We start from the raw sequence: 17759 nt of genomic DNA, 5'->3' as shown, positions 1-17759 counted from the left end.
AGAAGGCAGAAGCTGAAAGAGATCGTTTCTGGGGTGCGCACTATCCTGCGCTATCTCTGCAGCTTTCTTATGGCACCTGGAAGCATAGATTTGATCCAAGGTGGGAAGAGTGCACCCAGTTATTCTCTCCGCAGTCTTTACAACCCTGGATAGCTAAGCCGCTAAGCCGCTAATAGCGCTAATCCGCTAAGCCGCTAATAGGGGTGCTTCGCAAGACGAAAATACCGCAAGACGAAGAGACTCGCGGAACAAATTAATTTCATCTTGCAAGGCACCACCGTACTTAATTCGTTCCAGAGGTCCGTTCTTAACCTGAAACTGTTCTTAACCTGAAGACCACTTTAGCTAATGGGGCCTCCTGCTGCTGCCGCCGCACGATTTCTGTTCTCATCCTGAAGCAAAGTTCTTAACCTGAGGTACTATTTCTGGGTTAGCGGAGTCTGTAACCTGAAGCGTACGTAACCCGAGGTACCACTGTAATTTATTACGGTCGGAGACCAGCTTATAAAACACACTTGGGAGTGCAATTCCAGAAGGAAAACAAACATTTAAAACAATGTACAACAATAAATTTAAAATTTATGAATGCGATAAGCGTATAGACACTTAAAACTTTAAGATAAGCTACCGCAGAGAGATGACCCAGAGTCAACCATGGAACCGAGTTTGGGGATTTTCTTAATGAACTAGTTTGAGTCAGGGAATGGTCTGTGCCTACAGATCTGTACACAGAATCTGGCAACCACCCGGGTCGTCTTATGATCTTTGCCTAACAGGAAAAGATCCAATTTTTGCTTTTCCAGGAGGTCAGCAAGCCTCACCAGCAGGGGACCAATAGTCTCACTACGTGCCTCTTCATAAAAGGGACATCTAAAGAACAAGTGCTCTGGGCTTCCTATGAACAACAGCAAAGTCTCTGAGAATATGGGACTTTTTTAAAGGATCCTTCCAGGACCGTTCTCCCTCTGAAATGAGGATGGGGTGCTTTTGGTATCCTACCCCCTCTTCAACTGGATGAGCTCCCTTGAGCCACACAAAAAAACTTATGAGAACTCCGGAACTAAAAATATACACATCCAAGCATGCGAGCCAGTTCCCATTAATGTGACTCAGGCGTCGTAACTGAGATCCAAAGAGCCACTTTAGGAAGTCTAAGGGGTGTGAGCTTGACCAGTGGGATTTTTAAAAAACGTCTCCTTCGAACATTAGTCCTCCATGCATATCAGAAGCAGTTTCTGAAGCTCCCCTCTGATTCAAAAGCAGTCTGCCATATGGCGCGAGCTGAGAAACAAGAGCAGAACTCATTGTGCAATTCCTTGGAGCCAGAGAAATATCTGGCCTTTTTAAACATCTCTGTTTTGCCCTCTGGCTTTATGAACTTAATCAGGCAGACAAAAAGAAACCATAAAAAGCCCAATGGAGTCACAGAATCATGGAGTTCGAAGGGACCCAAAGGGCCATCTGGTCCAACTCTCTTCAGTTCAGGAGTCCAATTACATATGACCCATTTCCTCATTGCATTTATGACAGGAAAGGTAGACCCAACCTATTTTTTTTCAATTGATTAATTCAAATCCATCCAACCTCCTTTGGGGAAGCTTCTCAGGCAGGGTGGAAGGAGAAAGAACTTGCCCATGTGAAGACCACCTGGTGGAAACCCTTACACGTATGGTTCTTAATTGTAAACTACAGTGGTACTTCAGGTTAGGTACTTAATTCGTTCCGGAGGTCTGTTCTTAACCTGAAACTGTGCTTAACCTGAAGCACCACTTTAGCTAATGGGGCCTCCTGCTGCCGTCGCGCCACTGGAGCACGATTTCTGTTCTCATCCTGAAGCAAAGTTCTTAACTATTTCTGGGTTAGCGGAGTCTGTAACCTAAAGCGTCTGTAACCTGAAGCGTCTGTAACCCGAGGTACCACTGTATATGCTGATCTCCGTCAGCAATTTCTAGATCAACTCTGTATCCCCAAATAGAAACCAGAGTTGGAGGTCATACATTTTCTATTACTGGGAATTAACAGGAGCTCACCAAGTTAATGGCTAAATATCTCTTTTTGGTTTTTTGTCATCGAAATACACTGCAGACGTCTGATCTCCCTGGAGACCTAGAGATGTGACGATAGGCTGCTCTGCCTCCTTTCTTTTAGCAAATGTTTTGTGCCACTGGGGAAGTGGTAATTCTGTATTGATTTGTTTTGGATGTTTGTATATGATGCCAATAAAAGGTCTGATGATGAATAGATGAAAGTTGAGGATATGATGATGGCAATCAGAGAAAACCTCCTTCTCAAGGTTTAGCATCTGTGGCCAGCTGGGTCCGAGAGTGTAACTATGGGGCAGAGAGAGACCAGTGGCACTGATGCTGTCGCCATTGCTCCTCTTCTCTCTCCCTCTCTCTCTCTCTCTTTTTAAAAAAATTATTAACAATTTCAACATAACGAAATATCAAAACATCTCATATTCATCATTCCCCCCACCTCCCCATCAAGCCTTCCCTCCCTCCCCCTTGAGACTTCCCTCAGCTCCTCTTTCTGATTTCTCAATTGTTCTCTGCATACTATAAAAATGTATAAATCCTATCTACTATGTTAACAATCAATAAATTTGTGTATGTTTATTCAAAACCTGCCAAGGAGTCCAATTCATTTTGTTGTCTTTTTAAGCTGTGTGAAAAGTTCCCATTCTTCTTTAAAGTCACAGCTGTCCTTATCTCACAATTTGTATGTCAGTTTAGCCAATTCTGCGTAGTTTATCCATTTCTCTTGCCACTCTTTTTTTGTCGGGGGTTTCCTCATTCTTCCATCCTTGTGCTATTATCAAGACTCTTGTCGCTGTTGTTGCATACATAAATACATCCTTTGTTTTCCTTGGCAGGTCTTGTCCTACAATCCCTAACAAAACTGCTTCTGTTTTTTTTTTTTTTACAAATGTCATTTTAAACATTTTCTTCTATTCATTATATATCATTTCCCTTTTTTTTTTTTAAATTTCTCGACATTCCCACCACATATGAGCCATTGCTCCTCTTCTCCAGCCTGGCATTGCTGAGGAAGCAGCCTCCACACCTCTCTGGTGCGCCGCAGACCAGTGGAAGAGAGATCACTTCCACCCCTTTGATGTCCCCAGATCCATAGGTAAGAATGTTGGTGGGTACGAGAATGGCTCCTTCTTGAGGTTTTGCAAGGTCTTGAGGGAAAGCCCTTGGCGGGGGTGTGTGAATAAATTTTGATGATGTGCAATGTCCAGACTCTTTATATTCAAATGAACTTGACCTTCATAAACATATACAACTGAGAAAAACTTATCTACAATCTCATGCTTATTCACTTTGTTACTTATAGAGAGCACAGGTTTCTCCCTATTAACATTTAGGGCTCTTCCTCTGTCTGCTTCAACCCAAACTGACCACACCGACACACACCGCCCTTGGCAGCATCCAGAGAAACCTCTCTCAGCAGCCATTCTCTCTATGGACTCGGCTATATAGCTGCAAATAAAATGTTTTAAGTGTGTTGTGAAGTGCATTATACAAATATGACACTAGATGGTGGTGGTGAGCTATGGCAAATTCAATATATGTTTCAAAACTTTTTTTTTTAAAAAAAGCCTCTTCACAACATTTCTTTTTTATGTGTCTAGATTCCACCTCTCTCTCTCTCTCTCTCTCTCTCTCTCACACACACACAGAGAGAGACAGAAGAACAGAAAAACAGTTAAAAACAACAGTTACTTGAATAACAATCACAACAGAATGGACTGCCTCTCTCATGTGACTCACAGTCAGCCAATCACATGAGGGAGCTACCGCCAAAGGAAAACCCCTAAAAATACACAGCAATTCAACATAAGCAAACATTCCCATTTCAGGGAATTAAACCATTATCCTTAACAACCCTTGCCGAGCCGCACGCCCCTCCCCACCCTCATCACTGGGGGGGGGGGCAGGAGGACGTTTCCCCTCAGGCGCCAGAACATCTCTGAACACTTTTGCTTTCGGCTCTTCCTACTACTGGCATGTGGATGCCAAGATGCCAAGATGCCAAGAAAAGGAATTGACCTGGCAGCTGAGAAAATTTCCCCACCCTGGCTTCATAAACTGAAACTGACAAAGGGACAAATGGAAGAAGATGCCTTCACCCCGGTATGGCTCCCTTTTATCTCATACACAGCCCAACAAGACAACGACAAGAATCCACCAACAGCAAACAAATCAATCTGGCTAACCTAATTCAAAAACACCCACCCACCCCACTCACACACGAAAACGAAGTTCACTACGGCCAATCACAAACAAACAACCACACCCTAGGCCAACCCCAACTTCTCTCACCACCAAAGGAGCACAAGCGAATAGTAAAGGGAACCCGCCCAAGCAACGCTGACACAAAACCCCACACATACATTAAGTAAAATAGAAACATCGCCACGCCACCCCTACTCACCATGGCCCCTACTACCTCTTTCCCCCTTTTCTTCCTGATGTAACACTAATGTCTCAACAAATGAAACTGATCTGTAGAAAATGTAGCTTGAAAAAAGGGACATTACACATCCTTTTGTAAACCGGGAAATCTTTAATAAAAAAAAATACGTTAAAAACAAAACTTAACAGATGCCAGCATTTTTTCTGGATGCGAAGCCCGATGTAGGAAATCATTTTACTGTACTGGTTTTTCCTTTCACTGTCTATTAAGAGTATTACAAAAGACATGAACCTAAACAAAGATGAGGTCATTAGGGCAGGATGGGAGAAGCAGCTCTCCTCTCACAATTTGGCACATTGAAACTTGCCCTCTATTTTATTCACCCATGTTAGGATTGATCTTTATTTACTCTAACATTCTTCTGGTGTGGCTAATCAGTCCCACTCTCCCCCCACTTCAAAATCCAACAGCTGTTTCATAATTTTCCCCCCATTTGAAATCCATCCATAAACCGTTCATTTTGTCCATCCGTTTTGAAGTATGGAGTTTTATCAGATGTAAGGGATCAAGTCCTTTGCCAAATGGTAATCAAATTTCTTTGAAACCAAAAGCCACAAGTGAGAGCCAATTCTCAGTCCTCGGCAGAACAAGCAAATGTTCCCACAAACGCATATTTTTCATTAGAGGCCCCAATAACTTGGATACACGAATGGCAATGAGTCCAACCATTGCATCCATCTAGCTCAATATTGTCTACACACTGACTGCAGAGTCTCTAGGTCTTCGGGCAGGAGGCCAGTGCTACCTGGCGATACCAGGGATGACCTGGGCACTTTTGCATGCAAATATACTGACTGCGGGTGGCGCTGTGGGTTAAACCACAGAGCCTAGGGCTTGCCGATCAGAAGGTCGGCGGTTCAAATCCCCTCGACAGGGTGAGCTCCCGTTGCTCGGTCCCTGCTCCTGCCAACCTAGCAGTTCAAAAGCACATCAAAGTGCAAGTAGATCAATAGGTACTGCTCTGGCGGGAAGGTAAACCTGGAAGTACCAGAACGGGTTACTTCCGGGTTACGGAGGTCGCGCATGCGCAGAAGTGCTAAATCGCGCTTTGCGCATGCGCATAAGTGCCAAATTGCAACTAATTGCAGCACTGCTTTTGTTGCAAAGCCACTTCCGAGCTAAAGAGAAGGTGGGGTTGCAAGGGGACTGAAAATCCTTATAACCAGCACCAAACTGGGGGGAAAGACTGCTGCAAATTACCAGTCTATGAATGCACGCAAATCCCATTGTCTTAACCTTCCCCCGTGGGTTTGAGAATCTTGGTGTTAAGTTTACATCTGCGTTGGCTGTTTTTCCCAAGGAATATTACCCATAGTGTTTGGCACCATATCATATTCTGAAGCCAACAGTCAGATCATTTAAGCCCTTGTCAGGCATTGCGTAGCAGGGGAAACTACCATCTGGGGAGGAGAGCACTAGCTCTCGCCTCACTCTGCTCCCATTTCCATCACCTTCCAACTAATGGGAAGTGTCTATCTGCAGCAGGGGCCTTGAGCCTCCTGTCCATTCTGGAACCCTGGGAAATCCAAGTCTTTCTGAACTCACAGCTGTCCATGGAGACGCAGGACTATTCTGTGTCCAGGGCAGCTGTCTACCAGCTCCATCTGGTATGCCAGCTGAGACCCTACCTGCCCGCAGACCGTCTCGCCAGAGTAGTGCATGCTCTGGTTATCTCGCGCTTGGACTACTACAACGCGCTCTACGTGGGGCTACCTTTGAAGGTGACCCGGAAACTACAACTAATCCAAATGGGGCAGCTGGACTGGTGACTGTGAGAGGCCGCCGAGACTACATAACACCGGTCCTGAAAGACCTACATTGGCTCTCAGTACGTTTCCAAGCACAATTCAAAGTGTTGGTGCTGACCTTTAAAGCCCTAAACAGCCTCGGCCCAGTATACCTGAAGGAGCATCTCCACCCCCATCGTTCAGCCCGGACACTGACGTCCAGCGCTGAGGGCCTTCTGGCAGTTCCCTCACTGCGAGAAGTGAGGTTACAGGGAACCAGGCAGAGGGCCTTCTCAGTAGTGGCGCCCACCCTGTGGATGTCAAGGAAATAAACAACTGCCTGACTTTTAGAAGACATTTGAAGGCAGCCCTGTTTAGGGACATTTTTAATGTTTGATGTTTTATTGTATTTTTAATACTCTGTTGGGAGCTGCCCAGAGAGGCTGGGGAAACCCAGCCAGATGGGCGGGGTATAAATAAAAAATATATTATTTAATTATTATTATTATCCTGTTTATGGAAAAATTACCAAGGGAATTTCTCTTTACCCTTTTCATTGCATATGTCCCGAAAAACAACATTTTTTATCTAAACAGCTGTCCGACTTTTAGAAGACATCTGAAGGCAGACCTGTTTAGGGAATTTTTAATGTTTGATTTTTCCGCTTTATTATTTATTAATCAATCAATCAATCAATTAATTATTATTATTACTAATATTTTGTTGGGAGCTGCCCAATTATTATTATTATTATTATTATTATTATTAGTTCTAAAGACGATGGGAACAATCACCTTCCATGTTAGGTGACAAGCACAGGGATGGAGAGACTTCACAGCTAGTGCTTTCACGATCTCTGCCTCTCCTCACGAGGCAACCTCCCCAATCCGCAGCACCCAAGGAGTACTTTAGACAGCTGGAGTCCATGATCAAGGTATATCTTCCGGGCTTCGTACTGCAGAGCCAGAACGTCATTACAGAAGCTCACGCATTGTCCTCCTGGATATTGCCTGGACTACATTCCAAGAAACACTGTCCTGGCTAGCCTAGAAAGTCTGCCCGCAGTTAGGCACTGAGCCAGGCTTTTGACAGTAGATATGTGGGACTACTTACAAGTACATTTACTTTTTGTTAGTGATGGCAGGCGGCCACTAGAAACGGGAGGGAAAAATCTCTCTTTGCAAAGAATGCTTCAGTGACACAAGGCATGAATCTCCTGAAGTTCTCCACTCAAACACATTTTTCTCCTTATTATTATTTTATCTACACCCACGCAAAAAAACAAACTCCAGTTCAATAAGGACAGGGCTAAGCCTAATAACCAAACAGCCCAACAAACACTGAGCATATTGAATATCAGCTGGAAAAAAAGAGAGGGGAACCTGGGTGGTAGAGGTAGAACATCTGGCTGCAACATCTGGCTTCAAGGTATATTTATTACTTTAAATAAATAAAGTAGGAGTCTTAAACAGAAAAAAATTGTCCCAATTTCCTAACAAAGCATCAGACAATGCTGAAGAAGAAGTGCCTATATATTTCTCATCACCACACCCCACCAGTAATTTTATAGAGTTAGAAAACAGCAGTAGGAAGAAGACTTACCTGTGTATTTTGGGTCACTCCAACTCCAAAAGCACATCACGGAGCTGGAAAACATTCAGGAAATAATAATAAAAAATCAAGCAGGTTTAGCACATTTCCTTAAAATAAGAGTTGGAGGATTTTTTTTTAATTTTAAAAAGGCTAGCATGATAACAATTTATGAAATTGTACACAATGTGGAGGAAAAATTTCCCCCCTCTTCCGTAATATTTGAACCTTGTGTCACTCAGAGAAACTGATAGGGGCTGGATTCAGGACAGTCAAAAGGGTACACTCTCACAATGAATGCATAGAGATGTCTGCTAGCTTAGATGGTATTAACAGAGCATTAGAGAAATTCATGGAGGATGAGCTTGTTGATGGTGATTAGCCACAATGGCCAAAAGGAACTTCTCTGACTGCCAGGTTTAATTGGGGTGGGGATGAAGAAGAAGAAGAAGAAGAAGAAGAAGAAGAAGAGGAAGAAGAGTTTGGATTTGATATCCTGCTTTATCACTACCCAACAGAGTCTCAAAGCGGCTAACATTCTCCTTTCCCTTCCTCCCCCACAACAAACACTCTGTGAGGTGAGTGGGGCTGAGAGACTTCAAAGAAGTATGACTGGCCCAAGGTCACCCAGCAGCTGCATGTGGAGGAGTGGAGAAGTGGAGACGCGAACCTGGTTCCCCAGATTACGAGGCTACTGCTCTTAACCACTACGCCACACTGGCTCTGTAATATAGAAAGTTACTGCACAGAGAATGTTAGACTGTTGATCTATCTAGCAGCACTGACTAGCAGAGGTTCTGCAGGGCTTCCCAACCCTACCTTTAAATGCTGGTGAATGAACTTGTGATCTTCTACAAAGCAAGCGTGTGCTCTATCACTGAATGATGGTCCTTCTCAGTGGGAGAGAACTGTAATCTGTCTGACCACTGTGAAAAACTGAATGCTGGACCAAATGGAACTTACGTTTATAGTCCTCTGACAGGGATAAATATGGAGATAGCAGTATGCAGGGCAGCAATCTCACACCCGGGTTCCTAGGAGTAAGCCCCAAGGAACTCAGTTGGTTTTACTTTTGAATGGACTATATATAGCAAAAAATGAAAATCAAACGCTTTCACTTTACTATTAAGACGTTAACATTTAATCTCTGATGATAGTTGTATGTGAAAGTTCTGCTTCTATTACACAGTGACAGCAATAATTGCAGAGGGGAGGAGAGAAATGAATTGTGGTGTGATCTACTAAATTAGGGTTGCCAATTTTGGGGTAATTTCACACAAAAATTAAAGCCTTTGAGCTATTTTTTAAGGGAAATCGCCAAAAATGGCACTGCAGAGATGGGTTGCCATACATCCGGATTTTCATGGACATTGTTTGCGATTTCCGCCCAGACACTGCTTCCGACTGCATTATTCCTTATATGTTCGGAATCTGTATTTTAAATTGTGCGTTTTGTTGGAATACCTTGCCCAAACAAACTTTCAGACTGAGTGGGGGAAATGTGCCATTGAATAAGTTTTGCTGTCCGCTTAGTTTGCTCTAGAGGCTAACAGCGCAATCTACGCAGAAGTCCCATTGATTTCAATGGGGCTAGTTTAAGGGGGCACAGAATTGCAGTCTCTGCTTGGGAGTAACTCCTAATAGACTCAGTGGGACTTAATTTTGAGAAGATGTATACAGAATTGCAATGCTATAAGAAGGGGAATCAACAGTATGCACCAACCGATAGACAAATCTGTAATAGAATGCTCACTACTAAAAGAAAATTCATACAGAAAATTCATACAGAAACAAACCATGGATGTCAACAGTCATGTTGTGTTCTAGCAATAATCTCATTTCCCCCTCCTCAAGATTTTGCAGAATAAGAGGATCACAAAGCAGCGGTTACTGTTATATTGAGCAGTCATGGATTAGTACCTTTAAACTAACGTCATCCAGGAAAAGTTAAATAGGTGCTTAAATCTCCTAGGAAATCAGTAGGACTTTAAAAAGTGCTTAGCGGTGAATAGATTACATCTATGGAGGATATATTTATGCTTTTTTCTGCACTTGTGAAGGCCAGTGAAATATTCAAGAACTGTGCAGGAGGGAAAGGAAAGGAATGCGCATGGTATCAGAATGATGCTATGCTTAGAAAAGAATGGTGTATTTATCCACAAAGCAAATATTGCCAGCATCACAAACGAAGAGTTAAGATTCAAATTCAAAAGCATATAATATGCGCAATTTATTTTTTTGTTTAAAATCAGAGTGAAGTACTGAACACAGGTATTGGGCACAAGAGTAGTTATGCATACTTAGAACAAAGGTTTCCAATACCAGAATGCAATAGCTTAAGTTTTGAGAGAGTATTTATTAAGGCAACATCAAAACATTAAAACAGTATAATTTTAAACAAAATAAAAGCACATTTCCAACTTATTTTTAAAATTCTAAAACACCCTGGGCTCCTTTGGGAGGAACGACAGGATGTAAGCTGAATAAATAATTATGGGAACAATTAAAAACATTCAGAGCTTCTAAGAACGCTTTGAAGCAATCACATACAGTCACAACCTCTCATTTCAAATTGGACTGTAAAATCTGCAGTCAGTAATGTCTCTCTTTAGTAAATCATGTCAAGGGGGGCAGCAGGGGGGAAGCCAACATCTACACCCCAGGAAAGTCTTCTGACAAAACAGTAACTTTAAAAATGGGGTTTTTTTGATCTCAACAACTTCAGCAACCCCTGACAAGCAATGAATGAAGACACTTACCAATTGACAAGGTAACTGCGCAACTTCGTCAACCGCAAAGTGGCTCAGGAAAGACTGGCCCTTTTATGAGCAGTAATGTCAGCAACATCCCATAAATCCTCTCCCAAGGCAGCAAATTGGATCAAATTCCCTGGAAAAGCAAGCAGCACCACCCACCCTTGATTTTGGTTACTGCGTCATTATCTCTGAATCCACAGTCAAAGGCCATAGTGGCATTTTCAGAGGGGATTTCCTCTCTTCCACCCTGTGCAACTGGACTGCAAATTGCTGGATAGAAAAGAACTTGGTTTCTTGTGAATTATTATTTTTTAAATGCTGGTCAGAATGCTGAATTCCTCTCTCTTTCATCCCCCTCCCCTCACATCTGTTAGTCCCCCTGCCTCTTATCACAAGCTCAACTTCGCTAGCCAAATAATATAGCAAAACTACTGGCAGTGGTTATTTGCAGAGGAGTATCTGGCTGCTCACCATATTAAATAAGGCAACAGCCAAAAGCAAAAGCCCCAACCCCAAACGTTGTTTGGTAGCATTTCAGGAGACATGGACACAGAATGGAGAACCTTTCTGTGGAGTTTTGTGTGTGTGTGTGTTTCTCCGATGCACAGAGCCTGCACAGTGTGCCCCGAAGCTGTGCTTCTGTCAAGGGAATGGCATACTGTCGAGTACGACTTGCCAAGTTAGCAGTTCGGAAGCACGCCAGTGCAAGTAGATAAATAGGTACCACTGCAGCGGGAAGGTTAACGGTGTTTCCGTGTGCTCTGGTTTCCGTCATGGTGTTCCCTTGTGCCAGAAGCAGTTTAGTCATGCTGGCCACATTACCCGGAAAGCTGTCTGTGGACAAACACTGGCTCCCTTGGCCTAAAAGCGAGATGAGTGCCACAACCCCATAGTCGCCTTTGATTGGACTTATCTGTCCAGGGGTACTTTACCTTTTACTACCTTCTTCTTCTTCTTCTTCTTCTTCTTCTTCTTCTTCTTCTTCTTCTTTCCACCTTATACCCGTATATCACCCAATATCTATAGCCTAATTAAACTCTGATTGTTTTTCAGAACTACAGTAAGGATTTTCTACTACATGAAATTCTAATACATGGGAAGGCAAACTAAGGCCTGGGGGCCGGATCAGGCCTTCTAATTCCGGCCCGCGGATGGTCCAGGAATCAGTGCGTTTTTACATGAGTAGACTGTGCCATTTTATTTAAAATGCACCTCTGGTTTATTTGTGGGGCATAGGAATTCATTCATATATATTTTTCCAAAATATAGTCCGGCTCCCCACAAGGTATGAGGGACAGTGGACCGGCCCCCTGCTGAAAAAGTTTGCTGACCCCTGTAATCTAATAGGTAAATGTTTTGATGCTGTTGCGAATTTGACTATGCCCACAAAGATTCTTCATTGCTATCCAAAATATTTGATGTGGGATTTGAGGTGTTTTAAAATCCTGGTTACTCATTCCTCCACAACTCTGTTTTGCAGGCTATGATTCCATTTTACCTCAAACAATTGAGAAGATGTTGGTGCGAGTGACATTTCACACTGTGCCGAATTACTTTCATGAATTTAATGTCAATTAATGTAAAAGGGGGAAAAACAAGTTCTGTATATTAAATGCAGTGTCAGGAGAATATGCAGGCACTGAAACAAGATCACAAGAGATGATCAATTATTGTTGGCATCCATCTGTCTCAGGAAACAATTATAAGTTGAGTCAAGTTGTCTGGCTCTTGATACAATATTGGACACAGGATAAACAGTATTAAGGAGTTACTTCATAAGCTTGTCTGCATATATATAAAAACATGGAAACGGAAAAGAGGAAAGCTTAAGAAACGTCCGGGAGATAAAGCAAGATAAACTTTGGAAAGAGTGTGTAATGTTTAGAACACACCTATACATGAGACTTAAAAAATCGAGCAAGCTTTGTTATTTTTGGAAAAGCCAGAGATTTATATATTTTTTAGCTTAAAGCATTTCTTGCAAAGAGAAATCTAGAACTATCCCTCCAGGCAGGAGTGATACACATGACGAAACATTGTCGGAGTTTGTGTTGTTTTATATTTTTCTTCCGTAAATCTGACCCAAAGAAAAATAAATCATTTCCTGAACAGTTTGGAAATCCCTATCGACGCAAAATAAAATGATGTTGACCGTTCCTGTCCAGGATACAGAAAGGACATCTGTTATAAATATGGCAACTCTAAGGAGAGTTGGAAGGGATCTTGAGGGTCATCCAGCTCAACCGCCTGCCATGCAGGAATCTTTTGCCCAGCGTGGGGCTCGAACCCGCGATCTTAGCAGCACTAGGATCCACTCAATGAGTCTGCACTGGCTACTGGTTTTTAACTGGGCCAGGTTGAAGGTTTTACTATTAACATAACACTCTTCATGCGGACCAGTTTACTTGAAGGGCTGCTTTGTCTCTTATGTGCTAATTGGACTGCTTTGATCGGTGGAATTTGGGAGGAGTCAATTTGGTAGTGTGGCAGCACCAGCCGCCGAGAGTGCCTTGATGGCGCAAAGCGAGGGCGAGTCTGGGATCGAAGGGCACAGGGCTGTGCGATGCTGGCAGGGTGGCATGAGCAGTGCCCCCCCCCAAAAAAAAATTACCTGGGGTCATTGCCCCAGTAGGTCCCCGCCCCCCGCTACATCCCTTGGCAGCACCTGTGCTTTGTAAATCCCTGCCTTTTTAAGAGAGTCTGTGTACTGGTCCAGTAAACGCTTCCGCTGCGCAACCAGGAACAGTTCTCTTTGCAGAGCATTAATTAAGTCCAGTGCAGAGATTCTTGTTGCAGTACATGCTTCAGAGTCTCAGCAGCAAGGAAATAACGACACAGGGAAGCCTGTCTTTCCAAAGACAGTTTATTGCAGAAAGATAACAGAAACACCTCCGAAGCTTTCAGACATTTTGCTTCACGCCCCCACAGGCAGAGAAAACAAACATTCTTTATATACTGAGCAACTTAACAACTTAACGAGCTTGACTACTTAAAGTCACATGACATTGCTAACTTGCCAGCGTCTTAGGTTTCACACCCTAACACTTTTAACAGTAAGCCTGATTTGTCAGAGCCAGTGTGGTGTAGTGGTTAAGAACGGTAGTCACATAATCTGGGGAGCCAGGTCTCTGCTCCTCCACCTGCAGCTGCTGGGTGACCTTGGGCTAGTCACACTTTTCTGAAGTCTCTCAGCCCCACTCACCTCACAGAGTGTTTGTTGTGGGGGAGGAAGGGAAAGGAGAATGTTAGCCGCTTTGAGACTCCTTCGGATGGTGATAAAGTGGGATATCAAATCCAAACTTTTCTTCTTCTTCAGAAGGATGGTGCCTAAGTGAATTAAAAACCTTCCTGGATGCAATGTAAAAAAGATAGGTTTGAAGAGGTTTGAGTAGATGTCAGGGACTGTGCTGAGGAGGGCTGCAACTGAGGAAGAATGGTGGGAGCCACGCAGGATCAGATCCTGATCCTGAATCTTCCCAGGAGCAGGAGGACAGTATAGATTTGGAACAGTGGTTTGCAGAGGGGCACAGTTCAGAAGGCAGAAGCTGGGGAATAGTGGATGGGGAACAGCTAGGAGAAGAAGTACAGTGGATGCTCGGGTTGCGAATGTGATCCATGCGGGAAGCACGTTCGCAACCAGCAGCATCCGCGACTCACAGTGCCACGTCTGCGCATGTGTGGCTCGTGATTTGTTGCTTCTGCGCATGCACAAAGCATGATTTAGTGCTTCTGCGCAAGCGCCAAAACCCAGAAGTAACCCGTTCCAGTACTTCTGGGTTCGGCACAGTGCGCAACCCGAAACCGCACAACCCGAAGCGTCTGTAATCCAAGGTATGACTGCACTGGAAGAGAGAGGGTTAACAGATTCCCAGTCTCTGGACAGCATTCCTCCGTTCAGCCAAAGGTCAAGAAGAGCTCAGAAAGTGGTAGACCAGAAAGCACAAAAAGCAGAGAGGGGACAAGCTGTGTCACAAAACATAGGAGTGACGTGGATTCATAGTGACACAAAGGAGTGGAATCCTTAACTGGGAGCAACGCCATTCTAGGAGATGGGTCCTTTGTTCTCTCGCTCTGATCATTAAAGTTTCTAACTGGTAAGAGGACTCGTTTTCCTTTGTTCTGCTTATCTACTGCCACAACAGGAGGAAACCGATTCCCCAAAGCCTGACAATTACATAGGACAATAAGGAATGATACGGTCCGTCAGCTCTATCAGTGAATTTGGTTGATTCAATAATATATGATAGTATTCCTCTTTAAGATTCATCCCACCCTTGACTAGGGTTGCCATATTTCATATTTCCATATTTCTGGACACAAAAGTTATTAAGCTTTTTTTTTATTTTAACCTATTTTTTGGGAAATCGCCAAAAAACAATTTCGGGCTCCCCCGAACATTTTAACCACTTTTCAAGAATTCGGCCCGGATGCCATTTTCGACGGAAAAATCTCGCCCGTGTCTGGGAAATTCTGGACATATGGGAGCCCCAAATTTACAGTTCCATTATTTATGCCTGCGGCATGGAGATAATCTATTCTTTAGGTTACCAATGCCTGGACTCCTAAGGTCAAGCTATCCTGATTCAGGAACTGTTGCAACTGCCATATTAGGTAGTAAAAGGCAGTCCTAGATGTATGCAGTAGATCTGAAAGCTTCATATAGTTATTTGAGAGAGCTGGGGATAAAATATTGCCCCCACAACACGTCATAGGCTATTCACCAGCTGAAAAACACTCTCCCAGAGCTTCCATTGCAAACTGTTTGGGAGCTAGGGGCAACTTCCAGTGGCAATAGTGATGGCGGCTCCCTGTTTCACCCCCTAATAAAACCATCACTTACTATGTTGATAATGTCAGCCTTACTTAAGCACTCTTATAAATCCAGATGGTTCCAACTCTTACATAGCAAAATCGGATCTATGGGTATTGGCTTGGAACTCTAGTACAGTGGTGCCCTGCAAGACGAATGCCTCGCAAGACGAAAAACTCGCTAGACGAAAGAGTTTTCCGTCTTTTGAGGTGCTTCGCAAGACGAATTTCCCTATGGGCTTGCTTCGCAAGACAAATGTCTTGCGAGTCTTGTGAGTTTTTCCCCTCCCCCCTTTTTCTAAGCCGCTAAGCCGCTAAGCCGCTAATAGCCGCTTAGCCACTAAGCCACTAAGCCGCTAATAGCCGCTAAGCCGCTAATAGCGCTAATCCACTAAGCCGCTAATAGGGGTGCTTCGCAAGACGAAAAAACCGCAAGAAAAAGAGACTCGCGGAATGAATTAATTTTGTCTTGTGAGGCACCACTGTATAGTTCAAGTGAGCAATTACAGTGGTACCTCAGGTTAAGTACTTAATTCGTTCCGGAGGTCCGTTCTTAACCTAAAAACTGTTCTTAACTTGAAGCACCACTTTAGCTAATGGGGCCTCCTGCTGTCGCTGCACCACCGGAGCACAATTTCTGTTCTCATCCTGAAGCAAAGTTCTTAACCTGAAGCACTATTCCAGGGTTAGCGGAGTCTGTAACCTGAAGCATCTGTAACCTGAAGCGTATGTAACCTGAGGTACCACTGTATATTTATCGTAATATTCAAATCAGATTAAGGGTCACTGAAAAACAAAACATGGAGTCAGCTGTAGTTAAATCTACTCTTCCAAGCTTCATGGTTTAAATGCAACAGACAACAGGGTCGCTTATATTTCAAAACTAATAATCCTGGTGATTTATGTTAGCCCGACGGAACGTTTCTCCCTCAGCTTTTGTCGAGGGCAAATATTTAAACATCCCCAGAAACAATAGACATTGCACGGAAAGGACTGTCAGAATCTGAGACCAGGGAGAAGAGACGGTGGAAGAAGATTGGAAAAAGTTTAAAGTTTATTTATAGAAATATTGTAAAATTAATGAGTGTTAGTAAAATGTTGGAATGAAATTATATGGCTTTAGTAGAAATGTTATAAGGAGTTAAGCATAAATAAGTATTATGGTATTAATGGAAGATAAGGTTAAAATAAGTTAAGATAATTATATGACAGAAAATAGAGAAGGAGGGAAAGAAATTGCTGAAATAATTAATAGAAGTGGAATACAAAAAGGGAGGTGAGAGCAGGTCGATGAAACGAGGGAATGAAAGATAGGGCATTGAAACGGTATGATGTATGTTTTTTAATTTTTTTATGTTTAGTTTAATGTGTTAATGTTGTGTTGTGCATTGTTTATATATTGTATTGTATTGTATTGTATTGTATTTCTTTTGTCTTTTGTCTTTTTTCTTTTCTTCTTCTTTTCTTCTTTTTTTTTGGTAAGGTTTAAAAGTAATAAATATTATTATTTTTTTAAAAAAGGATATAGTTCCGTTCCACCTTAAAAGGGTACAGGCATGACGTTTGTGTATCACATGCCTGTTTACTTCCAGCTCTTGCTGGGAACTTCCATTGCATGTAGCTTTTGATATGCGGCTGTTTTGCTGGATATGAAGGCAAGCAGTCATGTTTTCCTTTGTTCCTGAACTAAGCTGAATAAAGCTGTAAATATGCAAAAAACAAACAAACAAAAAACAGAAACAATAGACATTGCGGATGTATTTTGAATGTGCTGGACACCGTAGAACATATCCTTTTCTACTGTCCATTGTACAACCAGTTATGCAAACGTGCGCTATCCCCTTTTTGGGGGCAGTCTAACACCACAGAAAAATGAAAATATCAGATTCCATCTGTCTGACATTAACCCGGAAGTAACTGCAAGGGTGGCTGAGCTTTTATCAAAAGTTTCTCTCAGAGTGGTGAATGGCACTATTTAGCAGGAAGAAACTCCAATGAAAATCCTCATTATTATGTATTTCAACATGACCGTTTATTTGTTTATATTTCAAAAAAAATTATAGAGATGTTTTATGATGGTCTATATTTGAAAGGGACGCAGGTGGCGCTGTGGGTTAAAGCCTCAGCGCCTAGGACTTGCCGATCGAAAGGTCGGCGGTTCGAATCCCTGCGGCGGGGTGCGCTCCCGCTGCTCGGTCCCAGCGCCTGCCAACCTAGCAGTTCGAAAGCACCTCTGGGTGCAAGTAGATAAATAGGGACCGCTTACCAGCGGGAAGGTAAACGGCGTTTCCGTGTGCGGCTCTGGCTCGCCAGAGCAGCGATGTCACGCTGGCCACGTGACCCGGAAGTGTCTCCGGCAGCGCTGGCCCCTGGCCTCTTAAGTGAGATGGGC

General features: G+C 43.2%; 1 protein-coding gene across 1 annotated transcript in view; it reads right to left on the bottom strand.

The window, feature by feature from the left end:
• The window catches only part of LOC307199409 (collagen alpha-6(VI) chain-like), an 83423-nt gene extending 72795 nt beyond the window's left edge, over positions 1-10628 (bottom strand). Inside the window, exons 1-2 of the mRNA XM_079947143.1 lie at positions 10562-10628; positions 7815-7858 (exon numbers count right to left, since the gene is read on the bottom strand). The gene's annotated coding sequence lies outside the window, so the exon portion shown is untranslated. The remainder of the gene's footprint in view (positions 1-7814; positions 7859-10561) is intronic.
• Positions 10629-17759: the final 7131 nt, after the last annotated feature.

This window comes from Podarcis cretensis (assembly GCF_951804945.1).
Source record: "Podarcis cretensis genome assembly, chromosome: 12".
Lineage (NCBI taxonomy): Eukaryota > Metazoa > Chordata > Lepidosauria > Squamata > Lacertidae > Podarcis > Podarcis cretensis.
This window is presented reverse-complemented; position numbering and strand designations above follow the sequence as displayed.